Raw genomic sequence first — 12134 nt, forward strand, 5'->3', positions numbered from 1 at the left:
AACTCCCTCAGTTCATGATCGGCATATTGACAATTATATTTTGATAGGATGATGACACAGCCGGCTCTGTCACACACATACATGCACACCTCACACAAACTAGCTCAGGTTCAGCCTGAGAACCATGGTAATTGATAACACTTCCCCGTAAATATGTTTCTTATCAAGGTCATGATGAATTAATCATAATCCTGTTGCATTTCGTTAGGTAGCACAGAGGGTGGGAATTTTAAGGCAAGGTTAGGGTTATTCACAGGGTTTTATTTTAGTGGGGATTTTTGCTTTGTTTGGTTTTGTTTTGTCTTGTTCTTTCTTACATCTAATTAAAATCCTATGAGTGTGGATATCTTTGTGCCCACTTCACATGCACACAGAAGAGAACATTACTTCTGTCGCTACAGTAAATTATAAAATCAGGATGGCTCAAATAAACTTTAAAGAGGTATATTTCAGTTTCATTCTTTCCCACACTTATTCCTGCCTGACACGCCAACCGACAATTCTAAGTGTCAAGGCCAGGGACCAGAAATATCTGTAAAATGTCTATAAATGTCCGTTAGTGGGTCACTGCAGAAAACTAGATACAGTTTTCCACACAGATGAATACAGACCAATTCAAACCCAAAATTATTTTCAGTATTTTCTAACGTGCATTTTAAATCTATCTCAATGTCTGGTGTACTAATGCTCCTTAGAAATACTTTTTATTAGTAGTCTACTTTAAGTTTTCAGCGCCGATACATTCGCTCTTCCTCGTTTCCTATGGATAGAGTTAAAACAATCTGTCTGACAAGGTCTTTGTGAGCAAATGGCACAGAGAAGCAGGCATAGTAACCAGTTAACAAATTCAGACTTTGTAATAATAACAGTTCTTTATAACAAACTTGTGTAATTGGTCTAAAAGTTTCTCTGATGCAAGTTCATCAGTAAGCAGTAATCAGATAGGAGGCTTCTTTGAAACTTTTCTGATTCATAAATAATATAGTAGTTTACAAAGAGGAAGTTTGTGGGAAGCAGCAGTAAACAGTCTCGCAATCCATCTGTTATTATGGAATCCAGAAGAGCTGAATCAGGATCCACGTTGTTTATGATATAAAAGATGCTTGGGAAATGTTGCTGAAATAATTATTAACCAAAAATGTCATGTTTTTACTTTTGAGAAGTCTGAGTCATATGGATTGGAATGAAATGTACCCACCTGTGTGAATAAATGCAGGAAGTTTACCTGGATTAATTATTTAGTCGAACACCAAATATGGTTTTGAAAAACTGACATTCCATGGCAGAATATATCCTTATCCTTTAATTATTGGTTAATTTTAAAAGTTATATTCAAATATGTTCTTTTTCAAGCATTAGTGACTATTAATAATATAGCTTTAAAGTACCATACAGAATGTGATTAAATTCAGTATTTGGCACATGAAATTAAAATAGCCAAAGCCAGAATGTCTTTCCACTCACCCATCCTGTCCTTCACCTCACCCCAATTTTCCTTTTCACTGTGTTCCCAACACACACACACACACACACACACACACACACACACAAATGAAAGGAAAATTTTAGTGTGAGAGGTTCATTCTTGTTGCCCTTTTAGGTCCTGGAATTATTCCTCAATTCTAACTTGCTTGATTCTCATGTAATTTTTTTTTTTAATTCTGTAAAGAATAAACCAAGAAATGTGTTAACGCAAGGGAATTTCAGTGAGGCATGCTTTGTTTCAGATATACTCTAGATGAGATCAAAATGTTTGTCCTCATGCAGCTTTCTGTCCAAGGCACGGTGATAAGACAGTCTACCACAGGAAGGTAAGCAACCACCGGGGGAAGACATGGTCATATCCAACCGGAGCACAAGTTTTTTACATCCTAAAATAATAGCAATACAAGTGTTTCTGTAGATTTCCAATAATGCCGAAAAGTGTAATACTATTAGTCCTATCATGTGTCCTTAATCAGCTAGAAATAGGTTTTGCCCTTAATGGAAAAAATGAACTCAAAACCTCACCACACTGAATGCCCGTGGGAAGACGGAACTACACCCCGCAAGGAAGGTAGTAGGCACATGGATCTAAAACATCTCCCTCGTTTCACCTTCCTTGTTTCAAACTGCTTTGGAATATTTTGTCGTACTTTACAGAAAACCCAGGTAACAAAAACCTACACATAATCGTGCCTGAAGTACATTCTGTTGGGCAGAACCATACAGAAACCAGCTTGACACATTTTGTTCCTTATCGGTTCTCCAGACCTGGGTGGCCATGTCCTCTGCAAACATTGACAATAGTGCCATCTCCTGGCTCCGCAAGTAAAATAACTCCTATGTTCTACTTTTGTCAAACTGCTGAAGTTCATTCGTTATCTGGATAATAAATCCTCTTCAGCTACATTTTCAAGCACGGTACCTTCTATTAGTAAGGGTAACGCTGTGCCTTTGTAACTTAAATCCTCTCTTTTCTTTTGATGTATACACCTGTGTCAGTAGAAGATCTTTTTGATTGTCTCCAGCGGCTGAATTATTTTAATTTCCTTTTCCCCCCTCTCCCATTTCTTATCTTTAATTTCTGAGATTTTACCTTAACCTTAACCTATACCTACCTACTCTTTTTAGCGTAAGAATTGTTTCTCTGTGCATAGCTCTATATATGCATCTTTGCCATTTGGTTGTATTTGATCTCCCCAAGGACTAGAGTGACATTTATGTGGAATTCATTTCGTATTTTAATTCTCACTCTCCTTTTCTAGTATTTCTTTATTCCTAACGATCTTTTCATGGCTCCTCATTTAAACCCCCGTTATATTTTTCTAACGTCGCCCAAATTAGTAAAATTTAACAATCAGTAAAATGTACATGAATAGCTATAATTGCTTTAAAAATCTCCATAGCCATAAAATGCTAGCTGCTGTTGATGAACGTTGGAAGAAAAAGCTACATCTTTTCATGTACATTCGGCAATAGATAAATAACCAAAATAGTAATGTCTCTTTCAACCTTTCAATATGTTCAGTAGAGCTAAACACCAAATGGAGTAATGGTAACATGCAAGGAAAATTCTGTATCTTCTTAAGGATTTAAAAACTACCATGGAGAGAGGAATGGCAGTGCTCTGGACAGGGTGCTCAACAGATACTGGCTGAAAAATAATTAGGTGACCAGGTCCAAACAGGAGGACAGGAAATGGCACCAGGGAACAGAATATCATTTTATAGACAGGAGGGCAGAGCATGTGTAAATTTCCTAACCAAATGAGTGCACAAAAGACACTTGAGCTTTTCTTATTCTTTAAAAAGAAAGTTGTTTTTTTAAGTACTGAGCTTGTCAAATTTTAATCAGGGAGATAGATGAGTGACAGATGAGGAGTAGTAAATGATGAGAAAATGTAAGTGGGCAAAAAGAAATGAGTGAGAATAGAGAACAAAAGCTCACCCAGGGAAGCAAAGTCGGGGGGGGGGGGGGGGCGGAACACAGGGAAGGTTGCAGAGAGTGAAGCCTCAGAAACCCAGGCTGAGGCTCTATTTAACCCTGTCCTAGGAGGAAAGGGACCGAGGCACCAACTGCTCCTGTGGCTCTGGGAATCAAAGTGTGCATGTGATCCAGACCAAAGTGCAGGACACAAGCAACCAGCAGGCCTGAGGGTCCGCTGACCTGATTTCAATGGCCAAGGAAGTATGGAGGGTCTGTGGATGACGTCCGGCGCCCCGCTCCTGCTGCACATCCAGTGCCTGACAGCTCCACTCCCCCAGCTAAGCCCAGTGGCTTCCAAAGTTGGGCTGTGCATTACAGTCATTTGGGGAGTCACTCTCGACGTCCAGGTCACGCTCCACGCTAACCTCTTACAGGACTCTCTGGGATCTGGCAGGCATTGGTATGCATTACAGATCTCCAGGTCCTTCCGGTGTGCACCAGAGTGTGGGAGCCACCGACACAGGTTAAACATTCTCCAGGGGCAGTTTGAGTCCTTTTTGCTGAGCTGGGGGCATTCGGTAGCTACCAAGACACCTCTCTTAAGTGAAAGTAACAAACATTAGCGTCTTGACTTTCCACCTTTGTGTATGTTTCAGATTCATGGATTTTCATTCCAAACCCATTTCCCTTCGCCTGGGCTACAGAGTCCGTTTTTCCACTTCTTAATCCTATGACCCGGGACGAGCTACCCCACCCCCTCCGCTTCAGTCTTCTCAGTCGTGAAGTGGGCTTTATCGTAAAGCCGTTGAGAGGATCAAGGAAGATAACTCCAGCAAGTCCCTCGGCTCAGCGCCTGCCAAATACCGCTCCAAAAATGTCAGCCGCTATTATTATCCATTTATTCATGAGTTAATTCCCTGCCAGCATAAAGGATTTTTTTAAGTCTTTTGTAAAAGAAAGTATCAAGAACTTCATCATAGTAGCCTGTAAAGGGGAAGTTCAAGAGACAAGAGGAAGAAGCAACCTCATTTCAAAGGTTAGTGCAACGTGAAAGAGGAGGTGTTCTTTTCAGATCCAAAGGCAACCACACACCTTACATTTTAGCCCACAGTCTCCACTTAAAGAACATGAGATTTAGAAACTCAACAAATAATCCATCCACTGTTTGGAGAAACAGAAATGTGCTTCAACAGAGGGAATGTTATTACAAGCTGTGACCAAGTGTGCCCCAACCAGCCCTTTACGAGCCGAACCTTTCCTGCCCACTGCCAGTGGATCTCAGGGAAATGGCCCCCACGTGGCAATGTACATAGTGGCTGCCCTGGGAAGCCTGGGGTCACTGGTCCTCATTCTGCCTGGGTCCACGTGGCTAGAAATTCTTCCTGAAATAGCAGAGCGCCTCCTGGAAAGAAGAGTCTCCTATCTCTGCCCTTGGTGACCTCTCCCTTGAGTTTTGGACATCCTAAGTTGTCCAATTGCAAAGAACTCCATTACTGCACCTCAAGTTAGGGGTGGGCACAGCAGCAGGAGTGGGGGGAGGCCTTCCCCGGGGAGAAGCAACTGCTCTGTGAATAAGACGGATGCTTATAATTGAGTTAAGTGTATTATCTTTAAGCAGGTGAAGTCTGAAAGGCAAATTAACCTAAGAGGCCCTCGGTAAGCATTATGGAGGGGTAAAAAGCCCATCGCGCCGGGTAGGAAGGGTTTCATCAAAGGCCAGGAAACCTAGATGATTGCCCATTATGTGTAAATTGGAATCTGTTTTCACCATAATCAACTTTTTAATTTTTCATGAAATTATTTCAAAGAAATTTTAGCATTTCCTGAACTCTCTTTATTTGCCTCTATCCTTTTCTTTCACCAGATGGACATAATGTCAATGTTTAAAAGGAAGTATTTATGCCTTTCTTTCAGCAGTTAATTGCTACCTGTCAGGCAGTTGAAGATCTCAGGCAAGCCTGAGCAGAGTAAAATGTGTAGCCCTTTCAAGGCAGAAATTCACGCATCCAACAAGTGCATATTGGCCATCTGATGTATGTAGGGTCCTCTGGTGATTTAACTCAAAACTGGTCAGTAAACACTCAGACACAAAGACCACTACCCCCTCCATATTAAACCTACACAAATAAGAAACCAAGTTGTTATGGGCTCAACTGTATCCTTCCAAATTTATAGGTTGAAGCCCTAACCCCCAATACATCAGAATGTGATTTTATTTGGAGACGGGGCCTTTAAAGAGGTGGCAAAGTTCAAAGAAGGCCATTAGGGTGGGCCATAATCCAATCTGATCCATGTCATCATAAGAAAAGGAAATGTGGACACACACAGAGACGCTGCGTGCACACAGAGAAAAGGCCGTGTGAGGACACGGAAGGAGAAAGCTACCTGCAAGCCATGGAGAGAGGTCCCAGGAGACACCAACCCTTCCCACACCATAGTTCTGACCTCCAGAACTATGCGACAATAAATTTCTGTTGTTTAGGCTGCCCTGTCTGTGGTATTTTGGTGTGGCAGCCCCAACAAACTGATACACAAACCAAATCCTTACCGGGCAAAAATGCCTTAGTGTTCTCCAGTGCCTACAACAAACTCCAGTTCTCTCAGGTACTATTTTGTGTCCTCTTTCTTCCAGAAATTTCAGCCCTAAATTAGTCCCTGAACCCCCTGGACCAAGATTAACTACTCTTTGCCTCCTGACAAAGGAGATGTAATGAGTGTGTGTGTGTGTGTGTGTGTGTGTGTGTGTGGTAAATAGCCCATGGCCAAGAACTATTTCTTAATGAGTTACAGAGAAAAAAATGCTTGAAAAAGTACGTGACAACTTGTTACATTCTCTTAATTTGCTCTAGAGTGAGTACAATAAAGTAAAACTTCATTATAACACGGCATATAATTTGTACAAAATACTACTACTACTTGCGTGTTGAAAGATTAGTTCTGCCTGGATCCAGCACACGTGTCATATTTCTGGAAAGTCATTTGACACGAATCAGTCTAAAAAATAAAACAAGCAGGTGCATAATATATTACCCAGAATAAAATAAACATGGCTTCATTTTTAAGTGCCAGAGTTTATTCTGTCCATTAAATCTCCATCAGCTACCGCATGTTTGGCATAGAGGCTTGGCGCCCTCTTGTGCTCACTTCGCGACAGGTTTGTTCATGGAACCTTTGAGCAATTCAGCCCATAGCATCTCTTTCAATCCCTAAAAATTGCAATAGAACACTCAATAGAAATCAAACTCCCCTTCCCAACATGAGTTATGCCAATTATGAAAATATGACTCAGTTACAAGATACAGTTTTATAAATTATCACATTTTAAATAAGTATTTCTGTGCCCATGTGACTGAGTATTTGAGCTGTCTTCTCTCTAGGTTATTATGGACAAAAGGTTTTTCATTTGCTTTTATAGTTAGTGGGTATTCATATTGATTTGTTAATCCTTCAAAATTTTAGTTCTAAATCTAATTTCAGTTCTCCAAGAACCCTCTAAAAATTATTAATTTTACTCAGATTTCTACTGAAAAATATTAGGCAAAATATTTTTATAAATGAAACCATAAAGCATGTTATCTGCAATGACTGTATCTGCACGGTTTCAAGATGCCAATTGTTAGTGTCACTGTTTCTATTCTCACCAAAAAGGTGAATAAATATAAGCAAATTCCCAAAACGTGACCTCATGCACACTAGTTTAGCATGTTGGTGATTACAGTACAAAAGGTCATGTTGCACATTAAAGTTAATTTCCCCAATTCAGATCTAATGGGCATCCACCTTGGTTATTTCCTTGTTTGGTGTAAATATCATAAAACATGAATTGGCACCTATATTACAAACCATAAGAGCTTGTCCTTATTTCTCATTACTAAAATTTAGTTCAAATAGCCTACATCAAAATCTAACCACCCAATTTATATTTACACTGCGCTCAGATATGTAACATGTTCATCTGGGGCATGAGCTTCGTTTTCCTATAGGCATCATTAAACTCCCAAGTGAATTTGTTAAATTTAACTCCACAGGCAAGAGCATTGGCAAATTGACAAGGGCTATTCCAGAAGCTTCCAGAAAATGCAAATACAAAACAAATACCTCATAAGTCCTAAAAGACACTGACAACGGTTGAGAACAAAGAGAATGCAATTTGAAGCTGGTATCAGAAGTAGCTATGAGGCTGAGTAAGAACATTTGATATAAAAGCAGAGAACTAGGGTTTTAATCAAACTCTGTGATATATAGCCAGGGACCTTAGTCAGATCTGGTTATTTCTCTGAACCTCAGTAGCATCGCCAGTAAAATGGGGATAATTCTTTATGAATTATTAATGACAAAGCACATAATAAATACTCAAGGAAAAGGGTACAAGTAAGAAGATGCAGTTGATTAATTAATGCAGTTTAGATATTTAATACAGGCCTAGAAGCAAGGGGACTAATAATTCCCTCATTCTTGGGAATAGGTCTTTAGTTTTTTAGACCTTGAGAATAAGTCTGAAATCAGAGGTAAGTGCAAAATTACCAAGACAAACATAGGAAGTTCGGGTCTGGATTCTGGAGGACAATTCACCAGGACAAAGAGTCCTAGGTCACTTTTTCACCCCCATGAGACACACACACACATACACATGCACACTCGTGCACACACACGCACATGAGCACACGCATGCACACGCGTGTGCACACACAAAGGCTTTCTACTCTCTATAAGTCAAATGCTGTAATACAGATAGTATCTTCACAGTATGCCTCCTTCATCATTTTTTAAAACTGTCTTTTAAGTGATTAAAACAAAAACATTTAAAAATTTCATTTAATAACTGTTTCCCTCCTTCTTTCCTTCTTTTCTTTTTTCCATTCCTTTCTCCTAGCTAGGAGTTTTGGCCAAGTATTTTAATCACTTAATTTTTCACCATCTGGATAAACAAGTAATAATGCAAATGAGTGGTACAGAGAATTAGAAGACACCCTCATGAGCCTAAGGCCAAAAGAGTTGAATTCTCCAACTCTACTTTGCACTTGGAGAGCCTCCGCCATTCCCACAAAGAATTTCTCCATCTTGAGAGTCTTAGAAAACCTTGTTTTTATCCTTATTAAAATTAAAGTCAGATTGTATTAACATACAAATGTATGTTTGAATAGGACCACAAGTTCCCTGAGGGCAGGAACCCTGTCTTATTTCCAAGTGTTTAGACAATGCCTTGGAAAGATTGTGAGGTGGGTTGGGGGGCGGGCCCCTGAGCAGCAGAACCCAAAGTCCCGGCTAAGTGCGCCCTTTATCCCTGGGGCAAGTTGAAACACTGCTCTGAACCTCAATTCCCTCCCCTGTAAAGTAGGTTAACAGAATCTCTGTGTCTCTCAAAATGTACATAAAAGCAAATTTTGAACTGCACAGCACTAAAAAAAATACCTTAGTTTGGCAAGCACATAATAGGAGTCAAACACAGATATGTGAAATCATGCAATTATATGACACACCAGAACTCCCCCTTTTATGAGGAACACAGGAGAAAGTAAAGCAAGTAGTCTATAATGGTGAATTCTATGTGTCAACCTGGCTAGGCTCTGGTGTCCAGTTCTTAGGTCAAACATTAGACTAGACATTGCTGTGAAGATATTCTTCCGATGTGATTTACATTTAAATCAGTAGACTTTGAGTAAAGCCAATTACTTTCCATAAGGTGGGAGGCCTAATCAGGCCAAATAGAACAAAAAGATGAGCCTCCTTCAGCAAATGAATTCTGCGAATTCTGCGGTATACAATCTTCAGACTGGAAATGTAACATTGGCTCCCTTGGATCTCCAACCTGCCAGCCCACCTTGCAGATTTTGGACTTGCTGGGCTCCATAAGCACATAAGCAAATTCATTAAAATATATCTCTTTTATACTTACATGCACATTCTGTTGGTTCTCTTTCTCTGGAAAATCCTAACTAATATACACACTTATATGTATTTTATACATATGTATGCATATATGTATGCTATGTGTTTTTATGTGTATACATATATTTGTTGTCTATGCTTTATATATATGGATATGTTTCTACATATGTATTTCTGAGACAGCCAGGCCCGAAATGCCCTTGATGAGGAGACAGGACCTCCTGTTCTGAGGAAGTGGGAGTTAGATGAGAATTAAGGAGTGACATCTGTCTTGAGGTCTGGATAAAATTGGCCTGGGGGCATCTGTATCAGCAGAACCTGTACTCACACTCCTCACAGCAAGCTACCAAGTTAATGTGGCTCATTCAGTTGTCATTACACCCAAACCTGCCCCTCTTCTCCCTCCTCACCGTCAGTCCTTCGTCTCTATGCCCCCTGCCTGGCATTTTGTCTCCCTGGTGGCCTGGTCTGGCCCCTCTGCCTCTGCAGCCTCCGTGCCAGTCCAACCACCCCCTCTCCAGAGGAGCCGAGTCCTATCACTCCTGCTTCCCACCTGCAGGTGGCTGTCCTGTGCCTCCTCTTTGCCACCAGCATTCTTTGAGGACAGGATCACTTGTATTTCCTCAACCACATTCTGTTGTTCCCCATTCCACACCTTCACATAAATGGCTGCTTCTATGTCTTCTCCCCTTGTCTGCTCAGCATCTCTTATCCACCAGTGCAACATCACTTGTTCAGGGAGGACTGCCCTCCAAACCCTTTGCAGTGGCATTCATCACGGCCTCCTCCAGGGCTCCTGCCAATGCCCCTGTTACAGTGATCAGCCCCTTTTTACTCATCTTTGCCTACAAAGCACCTGCCCCCTGCCTAGCACACAGTTTGCCTTCCCTGAGCAACCATCATAGAAGTGAATTTAATGTATGGGATGCCAAGGGCCAAGGGCTGTCCTGACTTACTGACTGGGAAGAGACCAGGAATGAGGAAGATGTCTATGCACCCAACACCTCTGGCTGGGGCGAAAGGTAAGATTTTGCATCTTTCTTTGAGTGGTGATCAGGAAACCTGGATCTGGTTATTTGCTGACTGGCTGGCTGGCTGGGACGAGTATCCTGAGAAGTGTATAGAGCTGAAAAGAGATGGGCAATGAAGGAACATGGTGGGGACAAGGAAAAAGAGGGCAGGGTAGTATGAACTGATGGAGAAGGTGATGAGGAAGAGAAGGAGGAGGATGAGATCAATAATGACAGCAACAACAACAATAATAAGACTGAAAGTGAATGAATGGTGGCAGTTCAGGAAGAGCAGGAAAATACAGAATAAGCAAATAAAACCAGAGACACATGCACTGATGAAAAATGAGGTGCCAACAGTGGAGAAAAGGGATGCAGAGAAATGGGTTTTTCCCTTGATTAATAACTTATCTTAAAATGGTAAAAGAATTTGCTATTATTTTATGCTCATCTTAGAAAAACTTCTTTGAGCATGTTGAGTCCTCAGATGACATAATATGCTTTCTTTGAAGTTTTCATGGATTGTTTTTATGACTGCCAACATAATTATGTTATTATAATTTTTCTTTTAGGAAACGCCCCTAGAAAATGTTTCAAAATCTGGTTATGAAAAAAGAAATTAAATTATCTAAAGTTAATATAAAAGAAGAAAGTAAGAACATTCAAGGAAATACCAAAAAGGAAATTAAATTCAACATTTTTCTATGTAACTTTAACAAACTCGAATAAAGGTATGATTTGTAAAATCAATAATCTCTCCCTTTTTGCCTGTAGAATCAAATTGGTTCAAAAAAGAAGTGAAACTTTTTACATCGAGAGCAACTGGTGGAGTAAAATAATTACTTAAAAATACTAACATGTTCATCTGAAACTTTAGATACCAGCGCAGACTCTCAGGCCTTGAAAATGCACTTGGCCAAGGGAGGAAGCCACTGAAACACTGTGGGTTTGGCATGTCAAGTCAAGCCAATCCCTTTGCTATTTGAGTTCATTTATTCTTGGCAAAATGAAACTTCCTGTCTCTAAGAAGAAAGATTTTTAAAGTCTCATAAAAATTATTCCAAAGTTTTCTTGGACTTCAAAAGGCTCTTATGAAACAACATTTTTATTAGTTAAATTTATGGAATATGGTACATAAGGATTATATTTTCTTATATCTTAAATAAGTAACAATTAGGGCAAAACCAATGGGAGGCAGAGTTTGGAGATGGTTGGCAAGGAAACCCCCAGGGGCCACTTTACTGTGAGTTAAAGAAAAACACATACTTTCCAAGGAGGGAATGTGTTCACTCTCTAGGAACTCCAGAACTGGGGTGTGGCCCTGGTTTCTTCAAATGATCAAAGTTCCAATGTACTACCAAGGGAGGCATCCTTCCACTAGGATCCACCAGAACTTCTACAGGTGAAAGCAAAAAACACCTGTCTACTGGCTTTTTTTGCTAATTAATGTGGCCTGTAGCCACTACCTATTCTCATGGGAACCAGCTTCCCAATTCCCCTTTTATGAAGCAAATAAGTTAGACTCTCTGTGGAATGGATGTGTTCAGGTCTGTTCCAATTCCAAGAGGCAGAAAGAATCCTGTAGCCCCTATTGCTGGCATTTTACTCAGTGGTTCATGTCCTCAAGACATGGAGAGGTGGAAAGTTCACTTCTCAATAAAGGGTGAGCCCCTGTAGGAAGAACTGACATCTGGACAGAGAAGCCTAAGCAGCTGGTGAGCCTTCCAAGCTCACAACGTGCACAATCTCCAGTCTTGGAGAGACGGTCCGATGCTGCTCCATGCTTCCAGATGGCCAAGCAGGCTGACTATGAATTTTATATTTTGA

This window comes from Panthera uncia (assembly GCF_023721935.1).
Source record: "Panthera uncia isolate 11264 chromosome C1 unlocalized genomic scaffold, Puncia_PCG_1.0 HiC_scaffold_3, whole genome shotgun sequence".
In the NCBI taxonomy this organism is placed as follows: Eukaryota; Metazoa; Chordata; class Mammalia; order Carnivora; family Felidae; genus Panthera; species Panthera uncia.